Raw genomic sequence first — 17627 nt, 5'->3', positions numbered from 1 at the left:
TTAAAAACATAAATATGTAAAATAATATTTTATATTTTATAAAATAATTGTTGTATGAAAATTATATTAAATTAACATAAAAATAATTATTCATGAAAAATTAATATATAGAAATTATTTTGTTCATTATCTTTTTTTTTTTTAATTCAACTAGTTCAGAAACAAATACTTCTAGCATTGGCACTAAAGCAAAAGCCATTTGATACAATGTGAAATAAAAATGAAATGCAAATCCATTAAAAGATCAGAATTCTTTTTTATGATTTCGTATAAGAGAAATTGAATTTTTTTTTGTGTTGGCATCTCAAAATAAAAATGAACTAGGAATCTAGAATAGGCATTTCCCAGATAAATCCATTCCCATCTCTCAGAGATGTAAGCACCAGATTTTCAGCAATCTCTTTCCACAAATTGTCAAAATTAACATAGCAAAATTGAAATTTCAATTGAAATCATCATAGCGAAAACTAAAAGTTGCACATCAGATATCATCAAAGGCCCATACTACCCCAACTGTTCTATTCAATCTGAAACCAGAACTCAAGTGGGATCAGCAACTGTCTTGAAAGGCTATGGCAAACTGGGCTCTGAACTTTGAGCGTCAATCAATCTTTTCATATATTTAAGGGAAGTTGCTTACACTCAATTGACGAGACAAACCCAAAAAGCCATACAAAATTTGCACCATCCCATCTCATAAATATGTTCTAGCCATATTTTGCTCATAAGTCTGCTATGTTCAAGTAGTGATGATATTTACCACCATGATAGGGCCATGTGAATTCTGGACTTCACCCCAAGAAGAACATGTTCATGGCAGGCAATTGGTAAAGTTTCAACTCCACTGGGATTAAGGACATGTCTAATTATCTACTGCCACTTGCAGAGGGACATGTTAGCTTGCAGCATGACTTGAAGATTTTAAGCCTGGAACCAGTAAATGATATAAGAACTGCATGGCAGATTTTATAAGGGTCCTGCCACAAAATTGAAACACCAGAAAAAGAAAATTATATAAAAAATAAATAAAACTGCAACAGAGAAAAGGCATACAGATTCAAACAATTGATTTCAAAAAATTTTACTATAATTATTTTTTAAAAAATAAAGCAAACAAATTTATGTGGACTAGCATTGCAAATAAGTAAAACATATAATTTATTTTTCGTTTCCCCTTGCTAAATTGGACAAAATTGCTACCAATTGTAGTTTAGCCTAAAATTGATAAAATTAAAGAATATGATAGATTTAAAAAAAAAAATACAAAGTCCAGGATATTAGGCCAGAAGGAAATTACATACTTCAGTAATGGTAATGGATCACTTTGGCCTATGATCTATGCCTTTTGTGTGTGTGTGTGTTGTTGTTGTGGGGGGGGGGGGGGGGGGGGGGGGGTGTTGTGGTGTGGGGGGGTGGGTGGTGTGACGGATGAAAAGCATGGTGGTTTTATGAATTGCATCTAAGTCAGATCATGTGCTCCACCTCCAATTTTGTGGAAACCCATATACATTTATTATTTATTATTATTTTATTTTAATTAGCTAACAATAATTTAATATATTTATAAATATATATATATATATATATATATATATATATATATATATACATATATTTTATTAGATGGTCTGCTTATTTATTTTTAGATATATATATTATTTTTGAAATTAAATATATATCTGTAATCTGAACAACCCAGTTCAATAATAACTCTTATCCCATTCTACACCTAATAGAACTCTTGAAATATATATATATACCCTAATCATCTCTTCTGCTAAATTTTGCTCTCAAAACCTGGTTGTCACCTCTATCAAATACTCTCAACAGAGAATCCCTAAATTTTTCCTTCTCTATTCATCACATTCGATTCTGTTTTCAAGGTAAAAATTCTCATTCTTTATTCAATAATTAGTGAATTTAATTTTATTTTCTTTCATTAATTTGTTACAACTACCCCAGAAATTTATTTTTTTTTTCTTTGATCATTAATATTGAATTGGATTTATCATAATTACTGTGAGACAATATCTTTAAATTTAGATTTTATATATATATATATATTTTGGAAGCAATTAGAGAGTCCTTGTTCTTCTTCCTTCGGCAGCAATTGAAGAGTCTCGTTACTGTTCATTATATATATATATATATATATATATATATATATATATATATATATATATATATATATATATATTTTTTTTTTTTTGGAAGCAATTAGAGAGTCCTTGTTCTTCTTCCTTCGGCAGCAATTGAAGAGTCTCGTTACTGTTCATTACCAATATATATATATATATATATATATATATATATATATATATATTGGTGCGCGTCCCTGTTGTCTTCGGTGCGCGTCCCTTTGTCTTCGGTGTTTCACTGTTCATCCATATATATATATATATATATATATATATATATATATATATATATATATATATATATATAAGTTATTATATTTTATTATTATTTAATATTTTTCTTTAATATTTTGGGTGTGTAGGAAATTTGAATATTCAATCAGTCAATTGAAATTGTCTCTCTTCTATTGAAATAACTATTGTCTTGGAGGTTCCAGGTGAGTGGTAATTATAGTACATGGCACCGTTTTTGTCCCTTTAAAAATTTCTTAGCATTAAGTTTGTTATTAAATGAAATTTTAAATCAATATTTTAACAATGATTTTATATGTGATTTTCTAGAGTCTTATTTTATTATTAAATTTTATCTCGATTTTGATTAAATAATTGATTTTGTCAACTATCTCTGCATTAGACCTATTAGGATTCCGGGAACAGGCCTTTAATGTATTTATATTGATTGATATTTGACTATAAAATTTATCGATGTGTTACTGAATTGATTTGAGATTGATTTGATTTTATTGAATTGATTTGAGATTGATTTTATTTTATTGACTCTCTGAAACTATTGAAATACACTATTGGAATTGCACTATCAGTTATTATTTGCTATCTGAAATTTTTTATTGATTTTGATTGATTTGTACAAATTGATTTTCTGTTTTGAATTGGTACCTGTGCCCAGTATCTGTTTCTGTTATCTGGCCCCGCCGTGTGGACTATCACGGTATTAGGTTGCATTATCGAGTCATGCATCATTGCAGTTTATGGTTTGTATTAGTATTATATGCATTGATATCTGTGAAGGATGAGGAAGGTATCTGATATCTGGTAGCGCGCTTACCATCTGGCCTTTGGTGATGTGGGGTATCATCACCCTGGTGCACTGTACCATAAAATTTTTATTGAATGAATTTATTTTATATATATGTTTTACGAAATTATTTTATTAATGATTTTGACAGCATGAGCATGATTTTATTGAATAGAAATTTATTGTGAAATTAATCAAGCGTCTGCCTGTTCCTATTCCGTTGTGTGCTATAATTATCATTCACTGAGCATCTAGCTCAAACCACGTTTTCTCATGCATTATATCTGTTTGAGATCGGTAGAATTGCGGTGATCCAAATATTCAGTTCATTTTCTGGAGAGAGACAACTTTGATTTGTTCTCATGGTATGCCCGAATTCATGTTCTCTCGGGCTAATAATTAGTTTAGTTTATTGAACAGCTTAAGTTTTTATTGAAATCTGTAGAGACTCCGCAGTTTACTTATGGGATATTTATGATGTTTATTCAGCATTTTGTTTATTTGGATTTTGCCTATTTTTGGGGATTAGTAAGTGACAATATATTCATTCGAAATACTCTGATAAGGCTTGCATAGTTTAAGAATACTTAAATTATGCGCCGGTCACGATTCAGAATTTTGGGTCGTGACAAAGTTGGTATCAGAGCCCGGTTGAGGTCTAGTAAACTTGCGGAGCATAGGATCCTTAACGTCTTTTCAGTTTATCATTGCTTCAGATATCTGCGTCCTTCGTACTTTTTCACCTGTCTTAATTTGGCTCACATTTTCAAATTTAATGCTTGTTTATTAAAATGAATAGGTGCCTGAGTCTGTTAGACGTAAGAAGAGAGCTAGGGCCAAGGGTCTTAATGGTCCAAACCTTGATCCAACAAGGGACGTACCACCTCAAACTATTAATCAGACATCTGAACAGATGCCTATGGCTAAGACTGGGGCACAACCATTCTTTTGTTTCTCCATACTTTTCCATGATATTTAGTACACCACCTACTTTGTTAGAGTATCCTTCATCTGTATCAACACCTATGAGGAACGCAATAGACACTGATATGGTGTATAGGGGATGTATAGTTCACATTGGAGACAGGGAATTAGTTGCAGATCTTGTTTCTTTGGATATGTTTGAGTTTGATGTGATTTTAGGCATGGATTGGTTAGCCACTTATCACGTTTCATTGGATTATCATAATAAAGTTGTACTCTTTAAATTCCTGGGGAGGCAGAATTTCAATTTCAGGGAGATCGCAGTATAGCCTCTAGTAATTTTATCTCTGTAGTGAGTGCAAGACGATTATTGCGAAAGAGGTGTAAAGGGTATCTAGCTTATGTTAGAGATGTTCAGGTAGAAGGTGCAGGTTTGGAGAATGTTGCAGTGGTTAAGGAGTTTCCTGATGTGTTTCCAGAAGATTTATCAGGTTTACCCCCGGAGCGAGAGGTAGAGTTTGGTATAGACTTAGTTCCTGGAACTGAGCCCATATCTATGCCACCTTATCGTATGGCACCCGCAGAACTTAAGGAGTTGAAGGAGCAACTACAGGACCTACTAGATAAGGGGTTCATTCGCCCTAGTGTTTCTCCATGGGGTGCTCTGTGTTATTTGTACAGAAGAAGGATGGGTCTTTGAGAATGTGCATTGATTATAGGCAATTGAATAAGGTAACTGTGCGTAATAAGTATCCTCTTCCACACATAGATGACCTATTTGACCAACTTCAAGGTGCGAAGTATTTTTCCAAGATTGATATTAGATCTAGGTATCATCAATTGAGGGTTAAGAAAGAAGACATACTCAAGACAGCCTTTAGGACTAGGTATGGACACTATGAATTTCTTGTAATGTCTTTTGGTCTTACCAATGCTCTGGCCGCTTTTATGGATCTCATGAATAGAGTTTTCAAGCCTTTCTTAGATCAATTTGTTATAGTGTTCATCGATGACATTCTAGTGTACTCAAAGAGTAAGGAGGAGCATGAGCAACATTTGAGAATTGTCCTTTAGACCTTACGAGAACACAACCTATATGCCAAGTTCTCAAAATGTGAGTTTTGGTTAGATAGTGTGGCTTTCCTAGGCCATACAGTATCTAAGGATGGGGTGTGCGTTGATAAGAAAAAAGTTGAAGCAGTGCTTCATTGGCCTAGACCCACAACTGTGTCAGAGATTCGTAGTTTCTTGGGTTTAGCAGGGTATTATAGATGGTTTGTTCAAGACTTCTCTCGTATTGCAGCACATTTGACTAAATTGACACAGAAGAATGTGAAATTTCAGTGGTCTGAGGCTTGTGAGAAAAGTTTTCAGGAGCTTAAGACTCGTTTAACTACAGCACCAGTGTTAGCCCTTCCATCTGGATCAGGGAGTTATGTAGTATATTGTGATGCTTCTAGGATTGGTTTAGGATGTGTTTTGATGCAGCATGGACGGGTTATTGCATATGCTTCTCGTCAGTTGAAAAGGCACGAGCAGAATTATCCAACTCATGATTTGGAAATGGCTGCAGTAATTTTTGCTTTGAAAATCTGGAGGCACTATCTGTATGGTGAGACTTGTGAAATCTTCACTGACCACAAAAGTCTCAAATACATATTTGACCAACGTGATCTTAATCTTAGGCAAAGGAGATGGGTAGAATTGTTGAAGGATTATGATTGCACCATACAGTATCATCCTGGAAAAGCTAATGTAGTGGCTGATGCTCTAAGCAGGAAGTCTTCTGGTAGTTTAGCCCATATATCTATCAAGATGAGGCCTTTGATTGGTAAATTACATGAGTTGCTAGATCAGGGAGTAGAGTTTGAAATCATAGCTGGATCATTCTTAGCACATTTTCGAGTTAGGCCTATCTTGATTGATCGAATTAAGGCGGCTCAAAAGAGGGATTCTCAGCTGTGTGAGATTATAAATAATATTCATCGAGACCAAGCTCAAGGATTCATGTTGAATGATGATGGAGTTCTTCGTTATGGCACTAGACTTTGTGTCCCCAATGTTGATGAGTTGAGAAGAGAAATCATGGAGGAGGCACACCATTACCTTTACACAAGTACACGAGTTCAACTAAGATGTACCGTGATTTAAGGGAGCATTATTGGTGGGGTGGCATGAAGAGGGATATTGCAGAATTTGTTGCTAAATGTTTGACTTGTCAGCAGGTTAAGGCAGAATATCAGAGACCATCTGGGTTACTTCAGCCATTGCCTATCCCCGAGTGGAAGTGGGAGCATATTGCCATGGACTTTGTTGTGGGTTTACCTAGTACACGAGGTGGTTACAATGCAATATGGGTGATAGTGGACAGATTGACAAAATCTGCTCATTTCCTTCCTGTGAAGACTACATATGACTTTGCTAAACTTGCACAGTTGTATATAAACAAGATTGTTAGTCTTCATGGAGTTCCAGTTTCCATTGTATCTGATCGTGGTACTCAGTTTACTTCTCGATTTTGGAAGAAATTCCAAGAAGCTTTAGGAACACGAGTAGACTTTAGTACTGCTTTTCACCCTCAGACGGATGGACAGTCAGAAAGGACCATACAGACTTTAGAGGACATGCTTCGTGCATGCGTTATGGATTTTGGTGGCTGTTGGGATCATCATTTTCCTTTAGTAGAGTTTGCTTATAATACATGATTATCGTGCAAGTATAGAGATGGCTCCATATGAGGCATTATATGGTCGAAAGTGTAGGTCACCGGTTTGTTGGGATGAAGTTGGAGAAAGAAGGCTTACTAGACCAGAGTTGATACAATTAACTTCAGAGAAGGTTCGACTAATTCGTGATCGACTTTTGACTGCTCAAAGTCGACAGAGAAGTTATGCTGACCCTAAGCGTAAAGATGTAGAATTTATGATTGGTGATCATGTATTTACAGAGTTTCCCCTATGAAAGGAATCATGAGGTTTGGGAAGAAAGAGAATCTTAGCCCTCGTTTTGTTGGTCCATTTGAAATTTTGGAGAGAATTGGAGCAGTTGCTTACCGTTTAGCCCTTCCACCTGGTTTTGCACATGTACATCCAGTTTTCCATATTTCTATGCTTAGGAAGTATGTACCAGATCCATCTCATGTTTTACAACCTGAAACCATGCAATTTAGGGATGATATGTCATATGAGGAGCAACCAGTAAAGATTTTAGATCGACAAATTAGGAAACTCCGGTCTAAGGAAGTGGCTTTGGTCAAAGTCTTGTGGCATAATCACTCAAGTAGTGAGGCCACATGGGAGGCAGAATCTGAAATGCGAGCCAAATATCCTCATTTATTTGATTCTTCAGGTTAGAATTTTGTCTATTCAAATTCGGGGACCGAATTTTTTTTAAGGGGGGAAGTATGTGGAAACCCATATACATTTATTATTTATTATTATTTTATTTTAATTAGCTAACAATAATTTAATATATTTATAAATATATATATATATATATATATATATATATATATATACATATATTTTATTAGATGGTCTGCTTATTTATTTTTAGATATATATATTATTTTTGAAATTAAATATATATAAACAGTCTGAACAACCCAGTTCAATAATAACTCTTATCCCATTCTACACCTAATAGAACTCTTGAAATATATATATATACCCTAATCATCTCTTCTGCTAAATTTTGCTCTCAAAACCTGGTTGTCACCTCTATCAAATACTCTCAACAGAGAATCCCTAAATTTTTCATTCTCTATTCATCACATTCGATTCTGTTTTCAAGGTAAAAATTCTCATTCTTTATTCAATAATTAGTGAATTTAATTTTATTTTCTTTCATTAATTTGTTACAACTACCCCAGAAATTTATTTTTTTTTTCTTTGATCATTAATATTGAATTGGATTTATCATAATACTGTGAGACAATATCTTTAAATTTAGATTTTATATATATATATATATATATATATATATATATATATATATATATATATATATATATATATATATATATATATATATTTTGGAAGCAATTAGAGAGTCCTTGTTCTTCTTCCTTCGGCAGCAATTGAAGAGTCTCGTTACTGTTCATTATATATATATATATATATATTGGTGCGCGTCCCTGTTGTCTTCGGTGCGCGTCCCTTTGTCTTCGGTGTTTCACTGTTCATCCATATATATATATATATATATATATATATATATATAAAAGTTATTATATTTTATTATTATTTAATATTTTTCTTTAATATTTTGGGTGTGTAGGAAATTTGAATATTCAATCAGTCAATTGAAATTGTCTCTCTTCTATTGAAATAACTATTGTCTTGGAGGTTCCAGGTGAGTGGTAATTATAGTACATGGCACCGTTTTTGTCCCTTTAAAAATTTCTTAGCATTAAGTTTGTTATTAAATGAAATTTTAAATCAATATTTTAACAATGATTTTATATGTGATTTTCTAGAGTCTTATTTTATTATTAAATTTTATCTCGATTTTGATTAAATAATTGATTTTGTCAACTATCTCTGCATTAGACCTATTAGGATTCCGGGAACAGGCCTTTAATGTATTTATATTGATTGATATTTGACTATAAAATTTATCGATGTGTTACTGAATTGATTTGAGATTGATTTGATTTTATTGAATTGATTTGAGATTGATTTTATTTTATTGACTCTCTGAAACTATTGAAATACACTATTGGAATTGCACTATCAGTTATTATTTGCTATCTGAAATTTTTTATTGATTTTGATTGATTTGTACAAATTGATTTTCTGTTTTGAATTGGTACCTGTGCTCAGTATCTGTTTCTGTTATTTGGCCCCGCCGTGTGGACTATCACGGTATTAGGTTGCATTATCGAGTCATGCATCATTGCAGTTTATGGTTTGTATTAGTATCATATGCATTGATATCTGTGAAGGATGAGGAAGGTATCTGATATCTGGTAGCGCGCTTACCATCTGGCCTTTGGTGATGTGGGGTATCATCACCACGGTGCCTTTGTACCATAAAATTTTTATTGAATGAATTTATTTTATATATATGTTTTACGAAATTATTTTATTAATGATTTTGACAGCATGAGCATGATTTTATTGAATAGAAATTTATTGTGAAATTAATCAAGCGTCTGCCTGTTCCTATTCCGTTGTGTGCTATAATTATCATTCACTGAGCATCTAGCTCAAACCACGTTTTATCTGTCTGTTATCTGTTTGGATCGGTAGAATTCGGTGATCCAAATATTCAGTTCATTTTCTGGAGAGAGACAACTTTGATTTGTTCTCATGGTATGCCCGAATTCATGTTCTCTCGGGCTAATAATTAGTTTAGTTTATTGAACAGCTTAAGTTTTTATTGAAATCTGTAGAGACTCCGCAGTTTACTTATGGGATATTTATGATGTTTATTCAGCATTTCGTTTATTTGGATTTTGCCTATTTTTGGGGATTAGTAAGTGACAATATATTCATTCGAAATACTCTGATAAGGCTTGCATAGTTTAAGAATACTTAAATTATGCGCCGGTCACGATTCAGAATTTTGGGTCCTGACAAATTTAGAAAACGAAAGAAATACTGAAGTTGAGACAATAGAAGAAAATTGCATTTCAGAGGAAAAAAGTGTGTACCGGATGGGAAACCAGATTGATCCACCTGAGCTATCTTGCATTTGTAATTCATCATGTCCATGATTAGAGTGAACAAGCCTTTGAAATTTAGCTGATAGGTCTTCATAAGACTGAACCTGTGATGGCTGGACTTGTGTAATTGCAGTCTTTAAATGTTGCATTGTTACTTCAGAAGCATCAACGCACTCCTAGTAATATAGAGAACATGAAATGAAATCAAATAAATGAACAAGAAAATGAAGAGTTCAAGATAACATGGAAATAAATCAGAAAACCTCAATGGCTGCAATAGCTGCTTCACGGCAGATAGATGAAATATCAGCTCCAGTACAGCCCTCAGTAAGATGAGCTAGCTCTTTTATGCTGATGTCTGAACTACATGGAATCTTACGCAAATGAATGCGAAATATGTCTTCCCTATCAGTCTCATTAGGAGGTCCCACATAAAGCAGCCAATCAAAGCGCCCTGCTTAGATCTTCTATCATTTAGGAAGAAACCACATTGCAGCAAAAACAATGGTAGTACAAAACTGTGTGTGAACATGCATGTCTCTAGCATGTGCTATGAGAGAGAGAGAAGAGAGAGAGAGAGCACCTGGTCTCAAAAGGGCTGGATCAATCTTGTCAGGACGATTTGTAGCAGCAATAACAGTAACATTAACTCTTTGATGCAGACCTAAATACAACAAAACATATACTCATGCAAAAAAATAAAATGGGTGACAGCATGATGCATCCCAAAACAAACTAGAGGCGGATAAAACGCAGGCAATTTCAAGTTTTGGTGACCACCACAGAAAAATTTTGTTTTCCAAAAAAATCATGAACAAAATCTCTAAGACAAAAAAATCTTACAGGTAATTCAACACATCACTAACCATCCATTTCAACAAGAAGTTGGGTCATAACCCTATCAGAAACTGAAACTCCATTTTGCTTCCCACGAATAACAGCAAGACCATCAATTTCATCAAAAAATATGATTGATGGGGCATTAGCCCTGGCCTTTGCAAAGAGGGACTTTACAGCCTTCTCTGATTCACCAACCCATTTGCTAAAAAGTTCTGGACCCTTCACTGCAAAGAAATTTAGTCTAGCTTCACAAGCTACTGCACGTGCCATGAGAGTTTTGCTACAACCAGGAGGACCAAACATTAAAACCCCAGTTGGGGGACGAGTACGAATGCGCAAGAATGCATCTTGATGTCTTTGAGGCCATTCCACTGCTTCCATTAGTTGAGCTTTTACCTCCCTCTGGCCTCCTACATCCTCCCAATTAACTTTTGGAATCTCAAGTATCACCTAGAAGTAGATAAATAGATTTGAAAAAAATGATGAATTGGATAGATTAGCAACCCCACCATATTATTTCCATGTTTCTGTTAATGGAAGATCTTTTGAGAATGACAATTAAAATGGCTTCAGTTCCAATTATGAGCAAGAGGTTGAAGGCTGTGGAGAAATTAAGAAAGAGAGAGAGAGAGAGAAAGGGAGAGAGAGAGATTCCATAACAAATTTCTAAAGCTTTTGCAAACAAGTTGGGTATTGCAAATATTAAGTTTGTCCCAGGATTCTGCTAATGAAGCTTACAGGCCATACTCTACTTTTAAAAAAGTAGCACTAATATCTCAGGCGCTTTTGATAATTGACAGCTCATAAAACACAGTCATAATCAATAAAAATGCAGCTGCTTAATTACAGGTCTGTAATACTGGAACTATCTATACCAGAATCCATTTATCTTTCCAACTGCTTCATATTTATGGAACATATCTAGTGCAATGTGCAACACCTGAAACGCTACAAGACCAACATGTAATACCCAAAAAGCCAAATACTGTGAGTGCAGTCAAGGGCTATAACCTAAGTACTTAAGTTCGTGCATAACATTTAGGGAAATATCTGGTGCAAAGCCTATCAATCATTCAAGTTTTCCCATATTAAATAACAAGATATTAGGACTGCATATGAAGATGGATCAAGAGTTCCATAATATAGTTTATTTAAACAATTTGGGAATATTAGTCATACCTCCCGCATGGCACTAGGCCTCACTTTCATCCTGGCCTTCTCAAAATCTTCGAAAGTGACTTCTAAATTTTTTTCTTCCACCAAAAATGTCTCCTTATAACTAGTACTAACCCCATTATCATTGCTATCTGAAATTTCAGAAACTGTTCCAATAGAATCTGTACAAACGTCTTGCATCTCACCCAGGCAATCAGATTCTTTTATCACACTGTCAAAATGAGATTCATATGCAACAGATGACTCATTGGAATGCAAAATATCATACAACTTTTTGGACTTTGCATATCGTCGAAGACAAACTAAGGCTGCCTCATTGCAGAGGGAAGCTAAATCAGCACCCACAAAGCCATGCGTAGCCATAGCAAGGTTTTGAACCTGTATTTCTGAAAGAGAATGCTCCATTTGAGTGAGAAGGGTGTTCAGTATATCCAGTCGTTGCTTAGGAGATGGAACACCTGTACACAAAAAATTAAAATTGAATTAAACATAAATGGCATTGGTGAGTGGTGAAAGTTATGTTCAGTAAGAAAGGACGTGGAACAATTGAATGGACAACAAAAAATACATATAGCAGTCTCTATCTTGATACAGTTACATGAAATAACCAACAAGCACATTTATACCATCAAAATCATTATTTATCTATTGTCTTTGTTATTATTCCTCTTCTTGCTATTTCCCTCCCTCTCCTTCTGTTTTAGCCCCCCTTTTTTTGTCAAACACACACACAAGAGCTGCATCAGTTTTGGTTGATCCCTTTAATTCAAACATTTTAGCATGCCTATTAGGCAATTCTATAGACAAAGTATTGCAATACGAGATTAAGTTATAGATCATCATAGGGAGATATTATGCTAATTTCATGTATTCCTTTACAGGAACTTGAAAGCAAAAGACTTGACTGAATTTATTAAATATTTAGATTACCTAACATTCCCCCACATACCACAAAGTTGTAAAATAAAATGCTTCGTTCTGCCCTATCTTGTCGACATGGATCTGATAAATGCCTCAAGAGAACTTGGATCAGAAAGCTAGCTGTTCGGGGGAGGGAGCCCAAAGCTTTATCTACCCACATCTAGCTCTCAATATGTGGGACATTGGGACCCTAACATTCCAACAAACTTCCACAACTCGATTCAAACATTTCTCCTTGAGGACAAGTGGTTCTACTTTGGAGGGAGAGGTGAATGTTACAAGTGGTTCTGTATAGGTGGGCATGGCCCATGTACATGGTTCTACTTGACAAGTGCAATGGCTCTGCATGAAGCATGAAATGGTTATGGGACATACTATGAAGTAGTTTAAGTGGGAATGTAAGTGAAATGGTTATGGGGCATACTATGAAATAGTTTTAAGTGGGGATACAAGCTGCATGAAGTAGGACACAGAGTGCTTGGCGCATGGCCATGTTAGTTGGGTCACTTTTCTTTTTTGGTTATTCTTAGTCCTAGTCTTCAGGCTACTGGTTTCATCTCCTCTATTTTAAGCCTAGATTATTGGCTTCTTTATCATGGATATGGTCTATATATTTTGTCACTTTGAATGCAAAAGGTGATAAGTATTTGAATCCAACAAGCTCCAAGAGCTCTTTTGCACAAGATGAACTTTAATACCATCCATAGAATGCCCCATATCCGATTCACGAACTCAAGCTCGCATCAATAGATCTAATGGAAAACAATGCAAAGAAGGTTATGCAAGATCCACCAAGTCCCAATTCATCTAGTAGGAAAACCTATATCATTGCAATTGCAATTGAAAGCCTAAACATTAGCCAAGACATATTTTGATTGCTATCTATATTTGATACATAGTTTCTTCTTTAAATATAACATTAATGCAAAAAGCCATATGAGACCACTAGATCATTGATTTTGACGCACCATGGTTGGCAAGTTCAAGTTTGATCCTAAACATATTTAAGAAGAATTTCTATTATGCATATAATTAAATGAAGAAATTGGTAATGATTGGGCTTCTGTAATCTGACAAGTCAAGAGTTTGATATGAACATTGCTACCTACTATTTATAACACATACTTTGGACCTAAGGCCTTGCAGAATAATTGATCATACAAGATCTAAATGAAATATAAAAAATTGAAGGGCAGCATTGCTACAGAGAGTATAAAAATTTTAATTCATAAAATAAGGGGGGAGGAGGAGGGGGAGCAGTTGTGTTACCTATCTCAATTTCTCTGTCGAGTCTTCCAGGCCGTCTCAGTGCAGGCTCAACGCTATCAGGCCTGTTTGTAGCAGCAATTACAAGTAGTCCATCAATCCTACTAATCCCATCCATCAAATTTAACAATGTAGCTACCATTCGTAGGGAAAGTTCTTCACCTCCATCTTTCCGTGAAGAAGCAATAGCATCCAAATCATCAATAAAAACCTGTAAAAGGACAACAGAAGGTTAATCATCTATGTATAACATTGTAAACTATGATTTTTGGAAAGGTATAACCTTTAAGATTAAACATGTAATCTGCACTGACAACAGACTTATAATGTTATAGATTTGAATAATGTGGTTCAATCTAAACACATAAAAATAGTTTTTCACTGCAATTTTGACAGCATAAAACAACAAAAGCTACATATATATAATTTAAATACACATTATTTCAGTTCACTATCAAATTGTCAAATGTGTGAAAGGTTGATTAGGAAGAGCATGTACAGAGGTAATTGTCAATGCACTATCAAATTGACTTCAAGTTTTCACTTCCAGTACGTTAAATTGCACAATATAGCTTTAGACTAGAATTGGTGAAAAACTGCTACATGTTGCAATTCAATACCAAAATAATTAACATTTTTCACTTTGTTTGAAGAAGGAAAGGGTCCCAATAAATTAAGGGGAAAAAAAGGTGAAAAATTAAGAACCAAGAGAGAAGAAAATCTAACCACAGCAGGTGCATCCCGACTGGCAGAATCAAAAACTTCATTAATTGCTTGCTCACTTTCTCCATGATATTGACTTATTATCTCAGGTCCATTCACAGAGAAAAGGTTGACACCAGCATCAAAAGCACATAATCGAGCCAAAGAGGTCTTTCCTGTGCCAGGTGGGCCATGAAGAAGCACTCCTTTTGTTGGCCATAAACCAAGACTAAATAGTTATGTCAATAATCAATACTAAAAAATCATTGTGCAGAAAAAGACAAAACTGAATTGGAAATAAAGAATGGTTCATAGCACAGTTACAAAAGCAGATATAAAAACATAAAACATGCATAACTATCTCTCCCATACCAAGCAATGTGTTAAGTTACCATGCCTTCTTAAAGAAGATAGTGATTATTCTTAGGATTTTTAACCAAGGCCTAGAGTTCAGAATTTCAATTAAATGCTATAAGAATCAAAAAGAATCTATACCTGCAGAATGATTAACAAATTATGGAATACTAACTAATGAACACAACTTATGTCATATGATATGTTGCTTATGATACTACAGAAAAGGCAAAATTTAAGGGGAAAATCATATAGAAAACAGATCATGGAATATTGTCCATACCACGGAATTAAAAATAAATAAATAATAATAATGATGATGATAATAATAATAATAGAAAAGGACACCAGAAAAGCAATCTTTAAGAAAAGGATCAAAGTAATAATGGGCTGAATACTGGACAAAGTGAGAGAATGATCTTTAAGTTCAAAATTCAAATAGTTTATGCTTAAATAAGAAGCCCAAAAGTTTACCACAGTTGTTTAATACACTTCTTAACGGATGAAGTTCTAGATGATTTATCCCATTGTCCCAGATTCAACAGGGTTTATGGGCTTCATCAGCTTTAACTTTGAAGCATGTTTCTTGGCTACAAAGGACAGACAGTCATTATGTGTTTAGAGGATTTAAAGTGGTACTTGACTACAAGCATGCTTGACAGATAATCAGATACAATCATCCTAGCATGCTTGACAGATGGTCAGATACCATCATCCCTAAAATATCTTAGTAATTTGTTAGTTTTATCATAAGCGCCATAGTCCTGACATTAATGTACAGACTCTCTCCATCCTTTCTAGGTGTTTTACCATGTCAGTCTTAGACAATTCAATACAAAAGTTGATAGAAAGGAAAGTTCCTTAAATATAGTGTCACTATCAAAGAAAGCAGTTAATAAAGCAAATTCAAATAAAATTTCGAAAAAAAAAAATTTAAACAACATACCTTGACAAAGAGTTCTTCATGGATGACATAATTATATCCTTCAAAACTGCATATTCTCTATGTAGACCACCTAATTTCGATATATCATGTCCTGAAATGTTTTTCAAACCCTCACGCTCAATTCTCTCAAATGGAAAGCCACTCTTCTCGGGGGTTTTGGTTGCCGAACTCATTGGTAGATGTAAATATACTTTTGTTTCATATTTTATGGAAAAAGCATCTTTCATGTTGTCTACTAATTCATGAGATTGAGGATATATGCTATGACTACTTTCTTTCATCAAATCTCGATATGTACATTCTCCCAGCATTTTATTCAAACTTGTGATACGGAAAATGCAAAGCTCCGAAAGTATGGGGATAGCCACAAGATTTCCACATTAAAATACGAGAATATAACCATGAAGTAGCACAAGCATGTAGAAGTTGTTTGCCACGTTCATCCTTTAAGAACTCTTTGATATCAAACGAATCGACAGAAGTAGTGTTTAGATTGGATAAATTAGATGTTGCTTCTTCATATCTTGATGAAACTGATTGACTAGGACTAGTGGAGATTAGCATTGGCTGACACAAAGGTGTCCTAGGGGATGAAATCTTCCCATTTTCAGATTGCTCATGTGTTTTTTCTGCAGATTTCATCATGGAGATCATATCATTGCTCAATTTTGCCCTCTTCTTAATAGGAACCAGCTCCAAGTGCAATTCATGGCAGTTATGAACTTTGAGACTATCAACTTTTCTATCATGTACATCATTATCTCCATTTGCCAGACCAGTTAGAAATTGACTTTGTATAGGGTAAATAAATACAAACCTTCCGGAATCAGGACATCCCATTGTGTAATAAAGGTTTGAAGACAACCGCACTTCATCCCTCAAAGCCTGGAGAAAAAGAAAAGAAAAGGTGAACTTCTAGATTGCCAGATACTGATGCCATGAAATGAATTAATTATACAAAAACCTGTTAAAATTTTATGCAAGACAATGTTTGTAAAATTGTGACATAGCAACTAGCCAAACACTAACTGTACCAATTGCACAATCATTAAAAGCTGGCAAATATGGTTAAACCATTTTCAAAACTCAGTTTCATACACGTGCGTTTTGGCATGATGCTTTGTGTGTAGACTCACCTGGTGAGCCCTCATGCACATGGCATGGTCCTCAAAAGATGAGCAGCTCAACATTCTCACGAGGGCTGTTAAAAATTATAATATCAAAGGAAAACTCCATGCATGTGCTGCCAGCTAGTTTAGTCACATTCCCTTCTTTTGGAGACCTTTTACAACAACTAACCTAAGGCTCAAACCTTATTACCTTTTTGGCAATGTTCTTTTTCATTTTTAAATTATTTTTTAATTTATCCTGGTATAAACACATCCAAATAAATTTTTTTATCAATTGAAAGGAAAAAATATTGTTTTTTAATTTTTTTCATTGATAATATGATAGTGCTTTTCAAATAATCACAATTAAATAATAATTATTTTCAATAAATATGATTATTTAATAAAACAAATTTCTAATAAAAAAATCTTATTAAAGAAAAATGACGAATTGGAAAATTGGACAAAAGAACATGTTTTCTAGTTCATTGAATTTTCACTAGGGAGAAAGAATAATTAAAAGGCAAATAGAGAAGAAAAATGGAAA

At 34.2% G+C, this 17627-nt stretch overlaps 1 pseudogene; it reads right to left on the bottom strand.

The window, feature by feature from the left end:
* Positions 1-310: 310 nt before the first annotated feature.
* LOC110657663 (calmodulin-interacting protein 111-like) overlaps positions 311-17627 on the bottom strand; it is a 20370-nt pseudogene continuing 3053 nt past the window's right edge.

Source organism: Hevea brasiliensis, chromosome 16, assembly GCF_030052815.1.
Source record: "Hevea brasiliensis isolate MT/VB/25A 57/8 chromosome 16, ASM3005281v1, whole genome shotgun sequence".
In the NCBI taxonomy this organism is placed as follows: domain Eukaryota; kingdom Viridiplantae; phylum Streptophyta; class Magnoliopsida; order Malpighiales; family Euphorbiaceae; genus Hevea; species Hevea brasiliensis.
This window is presented reverse-complemented; position numbering and strand designations above follow the sequence as displayed.